We start from the raw sequence: 9622 nt of genomic DNA, 5'->3' as shown, positions 1-9622 counted from the left end.
TAGATGAAATCAACGACATAGCGGATTACTTCAATGTCCGAAATGTCACCAGAAACACAGTCTTTCTTAGGATGCTTCCCATCACTTTCAAAGGAGCTGCTAAGGAGTGGTTAAAAGCACTCCCACCGGGTACCATCACCACTTGGGCTCAGATGCGTGAGCAATTCCTGGATCAGTTTTGCCCGCTATCCAAAATAGCCAAACTCAAGAAGGCAATAGCCAACTTTGAGCAACAGCAGGGGGAGTCACTATACGAAGCATGGGAGCGGTACAAGGGCTTGCTCAGAAATTGCCCTCAACATGACCTAAATGTGCAGCAAGAGATGTCAATCTTTTATGATGGGGTCAACGTAATGACAAGACAACTCCTTGATTCTCAAGGACCGCTGACAAAGAAAAATCCAAGGGAGGTCAAGGAGCTAATTGAAGAATTCGCGAAGCACTCTCGCGAATACCACAACCCGAGGCAAGATGGAATCAAAGGCGGTGGAGGGGCCCAAACTGAAGAAATAGCAGCTGTCATGGCCATGTTGAATATTATGGATTGCAGGATAACACAAATGGACCAGTCGATACATGCCATAAGAGTGGGTTGTGAGAGGTGCAGTGGTCTACACTTGACCAAGGACTGCAATGTAGATGAGTTTGGGAACAGAAAAGCTCAAGTGTGCTACTCTAGTGGGGATAAGCTTGATGAGGATTGGAGGAAACCGAAGAGGGAGTGGCTGCCATATGAAGAGTATAAGAAGCAAAGAGAAGAGAAGTTTAGGCAGACAGGTCGAGGCCTTTATCAAAAGGAGCAGCCACCAGCCGAGAAGAAACACATCCTAGAGACCATTTTGATGAAGTTTATGGAAGCTTCAGAAAAGAGACACGACGCCACTGATTCTGCCATTATGGAACAACAAACTTTGATAAAGAATCAGCAAGCCTCCATCCATAACCTTCAAGTACAATTTGGTCAACTAGCCACTCTAGTTCATGAAAAATTATCCCCGAAGAATCCCGAAGTAAAGACCCAATCCCACGTAATGGCCATCGATACTGATGAAGATGCAATCTCTGAGTTCTTGGAGGCATTGGAAGAAGAACCGCAGTAGCCTAAGAAATCAAGGATAGAAAGTGAAAAAGTTGCTGAACCAGGATCGCCACGACGTGGCACTCCTCTGGCCACGACGTGGCACGTGTCTGATCAAAAACCCTTTAAGCCCGTTCCAGCTTATCAACCACCTTTACCATTTCCCACCTGAGCTACACTTAGTCAACTGGAGAAGGAGCATTTAGAGTTTGTAAAGCATGTGAAGGGGATCCCAATTAATACCCCCTTTGTCGAGTCCTTATCCAAAGCTCCCGAGAACCAGAATTGATGCAAGACTTGATAGACACTCGAAGGCAATTAAAGAAGCAGTCTACAGTGATTCTAAGTGAACAAACTTCAAAAGCTGTATTGGGAGAAACACCAGAAAAGATGGGGGATCCTGGACGCCTCACTCTTCCATGTGAGTTTGGGAATAAAATGAAGGTTAATGCTTTAGCCGATTCTAGGGCTAGCATTAATCTAATGCCTTTCTCATTTTATCAAAAATTGGAGATTTAGAAGATGAAGGCTACAAAAATGAAGGTTCACATGGCGAACCGTTCAGTGACACAACCCCGGGGAATAGTGAAGGATATTTTGGTGAAAATTGGAAAATTTGTTTTTCCAATAGACTTTGTAGTCTTGGACATGAAAGAAGACCCGGATGTTCCAATAATCCTTGGTCGTCCATTGCTTAACATTGTTGGAGCTCTTGTTGATATCCGCGAGTCCAAGCTCACTTTGAGGGTTGGAGATGAACAAGAAGTCTTTGGGATAAAAGATGACTTTCAAGAAGATAAAGAAGAGGTGTTCACAATCAATGAAGAGAATGAACTAGAAGAACTGGAAAAGCTTGTGGAAGAAGAGATAAAGGCAGTTCATCAAGTCAAAAGGAAAAAACCAAGGGCATCTATTCCATATTTGATTGAAGTCATAGCTTACAAGAGTCCGCCTTCTTGGGTGAGCAAAGAGGATGAGGAAATCACAAGTGATGAAGAGGAGATCACTTCAAGAGTAACAAAGCCGGTGGTGAAAGAAGAGGAGGATGCTATGGAGTGCAAGGAACAAACTAAGGGCAAAAAACGCAAGCTAGAAGAAGAGGGAAAAGCTAAAAAGGAGAATTCAAAGAAGGCGTATAAAAGGCGAGTTCAAGCTTACAAGTGGCGGTTCAAGGAACAGAAGATCTTAATGGTGGACTCTTCAGCAGATTCAACGTAGAAGGCACGGAGTCCGGCTCAAGACTCCAAGAAAAAGAAGCGCTTCTCGGGAGGCAACCCGAATTTGGTTTGCATTTTCTTTTCTTTTAAATTTTTTTTGGAAAGACATCAACTCATCATCTAATAACTGATAATTAGTAAGGAATTAGCTGTAGGGAACTTTAATTAATAATGAGATGCAAATCAATTAGTTAACATGTGAGATTTTATTAAGAATTTGCAAATGTGCAGTTTCCACGATGTGGGCATAGCCAGCCACGTCGTGGGTTAAAATGGAATATGGGACTTTAAAACAGATTTAAGGTCCACGACGTGGTCATAGCTAGCCACGTCGTGGCCTTTAAAAAATTAGGGGGGGACCATTTCCTTAAAACCCTTTGACCAATAAACACTCATCCCACTTGAAACTGCTGCACGAACGGGAACAACAAGCCCCACAGCCGATTTCTTATTCTACTTCCAAATTCCTTGCAAGATCTTGCCAATTAATCTACTTGGTATGTATTTTACTTGTTATTTGTAGTTAGTTCTTCCAGTTTTCAATTTTCATGGTTAGGGTTGATATGATTTACGAAATTGGTTGAATCTAGTGGTTGATTTTAGATTGCATGCCCTTTAAATGTCCATAGGAACAAACCCCAAGCACTAATTTTGGTAGATACGACATGTAAATAGACCGATCTGAAAACTATGACCGACCGCGACCCACGATGTGGCGCAGCTTGGCCACGTCGTGACTTCTGTGAAACAGGTTTAAATTGTTTTAATGTGTTGGTTGTGTGCTGCTTTAGTTTGCTTTTGTATGCAGAAATGGGACCACGACGAGCTGTTCCACAGGAGGAAAACCGGATAGATGTAGCAAGCATACATCCCTTATACCAGTTTCCTCAAAACATTCCCCGACCGTTGCTAACGACTTACGAGAATCGGCTTGGATGGTTGTACAATAGGGAGTTTGCAATAGCCCTAATTATCGATTGGGGATGGCTTGGTGGAGTGGGAATGGTAGCGGAGTTGGAACGTTATTGGTCGAAGACTTATGTTGGAGATTAGTTTTCCTTCACTTGTCATGGGTGGAGGAATTTATTTGCCATTCAAGAACCCGTGTACCGGGAATTATCGGTAGAGTTTTTCTCTACCATATGCTTCAAGGAACGCACCCTTGATTTCACCTACAACCGGGCACTTGTGTTTCGTTTGGGTGGTGTGTATAGAGAGTGTAGTCTTCGGGAATTTGCTTGGCGTATGGGGCTCTATACAGAAGTGGAGACGCAATCTCCGTTTTTCATATCGTTCTTGTTTGGATGTGTTCGGCATTTTGCTCCCGGTATTATGGATGTACAATTTTGGTGGGCCATTTCTAACCATGAGTACAACACTCGTAACCTGTTTTCTGATTTTTACACCGTCTTATCACTTTTTCAATAAATCACAAGCATCATGGTGATAAAGTCCCCATTCAGAATCTGTTTTATTTATGGACTCTTATTACCCCGGGAGTTTGCTGTGATTTACCTTATATGTTGGCGAGGTTCATGGGGAAGAAAGCGGCCAATTCTAGGCCCGGGAGCCCGATTACAGGGGGACATTTGGTTACTCGCCTGGCTAGGTCATATCATATTTTGACCCATGACTTTGTAAGGAATCTTACTCGATTCCCGGACACAGACTTGACCATTCAAGTCTTGGGTGTTATGCGGCCGGTGGTGAATATCGGGGGTCGTTTTGTTATACCACTGATCGATGACGAGCAAGAGGAGGTGCAGCCAGGACAACAAGCACCAGCCAAACTGCGGCGTCGGAATGTGCGGGCTAGAGGTGAAGTCGAGAGAGAGCATGCTGTTTCCCAGTATGTGCAAGGAGTGCCCACCGATCCTTTTTAGAGTCGGGTGGGAACGTATTTGGATAATCTACGGGGGAATGCCATTTACCATAACCAACTTACTGAGGGTATTTATTCGCATTTGGGTGTGACCCGACCACCTTCTATGCCACTGCAGTATCCTTATTTTCCGACATGGGAGGAGCTATGGCGTCCGCAGAATGACAGGGTAGGGCCGAGTGGAGCGCAAGATCAAGATGATGATTGATTTTATTTTATTGTTATTTTATTTTGTTTTTGACTAGTTTCTAGTTTTTAGTTTTTTATTTTGTTTGAATTTGATGTGTGATGTAAAACATTCTTAAAATATGGTGTTACTCTTTCTTTTGGGTTGTTCAATTTTTCAGATTAGCATTGGAATTCTAAGGAGCATAGAAGGTTAACTTTCGAATCGAATTTGTTTAGGAAGCTTAGAGTCGTGAGTTGGAACCCACAATTCAAGATAAGTGTGGGGTATATTAGTAGGAGAGAGGTTATAGTTGGGAAATATATTTGCATAGAAGCGTCTGAAACCATTTAGCCATTGGTCATGTTGCTAGAGTAAATAAAGCAAACAAGTCATTTTCTGCTGATGCCCAGTTTCCACGACGTGGACTCCTTATGCCACGTCGTGGCGCTCTTGCAGTTTGAAGAAATTTAGCAGTTTGGTGTTCGCGCTTTCATCCCATATCACGACGTGGCCACTTACATGCCATGACGTGTCTCAGTTTATCACTTGCCCACATTTTTTTCCTTACAAATACAAACACCCACTTTGAAGAATTGAAGTTTCAAGTCATGTTCATGGTTTATTCACCCAGTTCTACACCGAGTCTCTATTTTTGGAAGTCCATATTCAAATTCCACGTTTTACACACTTTTGGGAGATGCTCACGCCACTATCCCAGGGGTGTCTGTTCTTTTTTCTCCCTTTTCTTTAATTTTGATTTATTTTTATGCATACAATGAGGGCATTGTATGAAATAAGTGTGGGGTAGGGGTAGAAAAAGTAAATTGCTAGAAAATCATAGAATTTGAAAATTGAAATTTTTACTAATAATTGAATCTAGTAATAATAATTTGAGCTATAATTGCTAGTATTATGTGGGATGATCCGATGAAAGTTCAAATGTTTAGTTGAGCCAATACACGTTATAGTGCATTTGTGGCCTCCCTTATTTTAGTGAGATCATGGAACAAAAACATAACCTCGCTTTGTTTGAGGGATGCAATATGTTTAGCAGCCTAAACCTGAAATGTATCCAGGAAAATTATTATCGTTAGCCAATAAAGGTTGAGGTTGAGCGCCTCTACTTAAGCATGTAGGGTTTTAAGTGAAAAAAGTGAGTTACATGTTAAATAAAAAAAAAGAGAGAATTACGAGTAAAGTTTGAAAAATTTTGGAGCAAATAAAGTGAAGATCGAAAGATCAAAATTCCAAGAAATTCAAAAAGTTGAAGATACCAAAAATCAAACAACAAGGTGGTGAATTCAAAGAAATCAAAGATCAAATGATCAAAGAAGTGAAGAATTCAAAAGAGCTCCATAGTGGTATCAATGATTGTAATTCTAGATTATGTATGCTTAGGTTGCTCAACTAAAAATACCTTGAGGGTAAGAGGTTTTCTGCAGATGGATTCGGAGGGTTGCATAAAATGAGCATTGTTCGGAAAAAGTGGGCGAGTGTTTATGAAGATTGTGAGTATTTAAAGTATGGGGGGTACTTTAGGAAAATTTTAGACACAAATGCATGCGTTGAGGTTTTGGCATAATGGCTGAACTAGAGTCGGATTGTTCTGTGTGGTGTTAGTAATTAAGAATTAAGTTTAAATTTGCTTGAGGGCAAGCAAAGCCTAAGTGTGGGGTATTTAGATATTGCCATATTTATACTTATTTTTAGGCAATATTTAAGTACATTTTTATTAATAAATTGACAATATGTTTAGAATAATGATACCTATGATTTTAAATTGTTATTTTCAGTCAATATAAAGGATTTTTGAAGAGAAGGACCAAAAGTGACGAAATGGGGAACATGGGAGGCTTGAAAGGCAAGAAAAGGATAAAATCACGATAAATACTTAGTTCACGACATGGCGATGAAGCCCACGACGTGGCACGGGTGTTCCAGAAGATAGACATCGCGACGCGGAGGATTTCCTTGAAGGATACGGATTGCTTGAAGCCCACGACGTGGCATAGTTGGCCACGACGTGGCGCGAGTTTTTGAAGGTTATATAAGTTCTCCTGATTATTACTTAAAAAAAAAGCTCTTGGCAGAAGGAAAGAGTTCCAGGAGGCGATTCAGAGCGAAAGAAAGGTTCTGGAAGAGGGTTTTAAACACCAAAAAGAATAGAGGTTATTATTCTAGTTAAATAAGAACATGTCTTTCATTATTTTTAGCTGTGTTAGTTTAATTACTATGATTTGCAGCTGAATCTAGCTACTCTTGTTTAGCTAGATGAAGCTTTAAACTTATGAATAGTTATATGCTTATGGATTAATTTTAGTTGGTAAAAATTGCTTGTGTTTGATTTGTATGACCTAGCATGCTATTATTTGTTTTTCTAATTGCTTGATTGCATGTTCTGTGTAGCTTAGTGACCATTAACTGCATGAACTTGTTTACCCAATGATTTAGTGAACATTGAATTGTTAGAGCTAGGATTGACCAATCTTAGTTAGCAATTAGAATAAATAAAGCTTAGCTGTGCTAGAGAACGTGTATTGTGACCATAATTGAGTTTATACAACAAATCTTACGTAGCATATTTACGTTCTTAATTAGTTATGTGTTTAATTATGTGTGAACATACATGGTTTGACATGAATTAGTTAATTATTGGTAAGTTAGAACTAAATTACTAATACAACTAAAAAACCAACTTAATAATCCGTAATCATTAGCTAGCCATAAGGGAGAAGTGGATTCAAACTAAACAAGAGAGTGTTTTTATTTTCTGAATTTGATTTAAGTTCATCTGATCTTGTAAAACCCGATAAAACCCCTTTTAAACTTGTTAATAAATTAGGTTAATCTAATAGTAAGTAAATTAATTAGAAGCACCGTTCCCTGTGATCGACACCCGACTTACCCAAACTATATTGTAATCTTATTAGGTACACTGCCTATAAGTGCATAGTTAGTTAAGTTTGTTAGGTTATAAATAGTAAAATTAGTGAGTACTTTTGTGCACATCACGATGCATGCATGCACCTTAAATACTCTAACCCTAGAAATAAAGACGAGTGGAAAACACCAACTCGTTAATACAAAAGACTAAGCCCAATGACACAACATCTAAAACCCAACATTTTCCCCCTTTGCGTCAATTGAGGCCCAAACTCATTTGCCTTGAATATGCTTTTGAACTTCGTAAATTTTTGGAATGATACCAAAAATTGTCTGTTGAAATTGTATGTACCACAAAATCATGTCAGTGAAGCACTTGATGTCATGCTTACTATTGCCATTGAATCTCTTCTCCGTATCCAATACATGCTCAAGGAAGGAAGTAATGTATAAGTGCTTGTCAAAAAGGAAGAAACATCCCCTGCGAAAGTCTGCACCACTTTGTTCTCCAGCTTGATACGCAACATACCACTCCTTATTGTGAATCTTCCCCAGTTTCAACTTTTCGAAATCCTTTGGAGATTCCTTAAGAACGACAGAAGGCTTCTTTCTCTACACAATGCCAATCTCTACATCCATATCCCCAATCTCCTGAATGTAAGACTTGATCATTATTTACAGATGAGACATGACATGTTCATATTTTTCTTTTTCTTTTAGTAGCATGTTGTAAAGAACGAACCAATCATTAGGGTTAAGACAAGGCAAGTCTACGAGAGTGAACTCGTAGCATTGACTGGCTAAACCTCTAGCCACTTTGAACTTTGCGTTCGAAAAGCTATCAATCTCGATTGGTCTTGTGATTTTTACACCAGTTATTTTGCTTAAGGACCATGCCTCGTACTGCAACTTCATATACTTCAGATAAAAAGAGAAAAACAAGTGATCAGCCACTCTATTTGTGAGTGGAGCATTCGCAACCTTCATAAAAGCACGAAACCTGAAAGCCTTTGGAGTAATTGGTAGTTCCAACTGCAAATGTTGTGTGTTTTGAAGATCAAAAGACACAATTGGCTCTAACCAATGTTGGTTGGGTAAATCAACAATATCACTCTGGATTCTCTTCAAGGTCCACTTGGGAAATAAAAGCTTCTTGCTTTGAAGAGTGGTCTGAGCCTCTTCCTCGACTCTTTCTTTTTCTTCAGCCTCTCGGATGATTCGTTGATGCTCATCTAGTACTATTATCGATGATAGGTTCTTCACAAAACACTTTTTCTTTGACCTTGAGTTCTTGCTTGATCACAGGATTGGCTAGAGCAACAGGAGGTTTAATTGAACCTTTAGGATCTTCTTTTCTTTCTTTTCCTGACCCACCAAACATACTTTCTCCCCCTTGTTTTTGATTAATGCTTTGATCCGAAACACCCTCTATCCTATGAAGCATGGCAAAAATGGGTCACACTTTCTCATGCAGATGCTTTTGGACTGTGATAGTGATCATTAAATCCCCGGTCTCAAGGATATCTGAGAGCATGCATGTAACACCAGTAATACAACTTTGCATGACAGCTCTCTCTGATAACAAATCGTTGACCTGTTTCTCTGAAGCTTCGAGTTTGGCACTTGACACCTTTTCTTCTTTTGTCTTGAGTACAAGAGAGTCCTTGATGTTACTCTCCTTTTCCAGTTCTTCTTGAAGCTTTGAAATCTGAGAGGAGATGGAGGTTTAAAAAGCTTCATGGACAGTTTTCAGACCAATACGAATCTCTTGCAATTTACCCTTCTCAGATTTGAAGGGAGAACTCATACTTTTTAGAGCTTCATTGGCTGCAGTGGTATTGGAGTTGAAGGTTGTTTGGAAATTCTCCATGAAGTCAGAAGTGTCAGAAATTAGTTTATCAATTTTTTTGGTTGTAGTCTTGCGAACTTCAGCAAAATCAAAAATTGCTTTATTCATCTTTTCAGCATTGGCAGTATGCTCATTCAAGATTCGTTCAATAAGAGACTCAACTATGGCTTTAGCGTATGCATCAAAAGATGAAGACTTGGTAGAGATAATCAGTTGGTCAATCTTTTCATGAAGGGACTGAAATTTCCCTTTCATAACAATCGTTTCATCTCCACTCTCAGTCTGAATTTCTTAAGAACTGTAAGTGTATCCGCCAAGTTCTTTTTCTTCATCATCACCAAAGATGATGTCAGGGTCATCTCGGTTAATAGGAGAAATGGGAGGTGAAATATGGCTTGAGAAACTTGAAGTTTAAGCCCCCGTATCAGATACATTGACTGAAACAGGAGGTTCGGTAGAGGTGGTTGGTGGTACAGTAGACTTAGTGAATAGTAGGATAGAAAGAGGAATACTGGTTTGTTGTTGTGAAGAAACTGGTGGAGGG

At 39.8% G+C, this 9622-nt stretch overlaps 1 non-coding gene across 1 annotated transcript; it reads right to left on the bottom strand.

Annotated features, from left to right (window-relative positions):
* Positions 1-200: 200 nt before the first annotated feature.
* Positions 201-307, bottom strand: LOC111877574 (small nucleolar RNA R71). The gene has a single exon (XR_002845462.1). It is a non-coding gene; the product is annotated as a small nucleolar RNA R71 (small nucleolar RNA).
* Between the last annotated feature and the right edge of the window lie 9315 nt (positions 308-9622).

The sequence above is a fragment of the Lactuca sativa genome, chromosome 2, assembly GCF_002870075.4.
Source record: "Lactuca sativa cultivar Salinas chromosome 2, Lsat_Salinas_v11, whole genome shotgun sequence".
In the NCBI taxonomy this organism is placed as follows: Eukaryota; Viridiplantae; Streptophyta; class Magnoliopsida; order Asterales; family Asteraceae; genus Lactuca; species Lactuca sativa.
The sequence above is the reverse complement of the archived record's forward strand: the minus strand, read 5'-3'. Positions and strand labels throughout refer to the sequence as shown.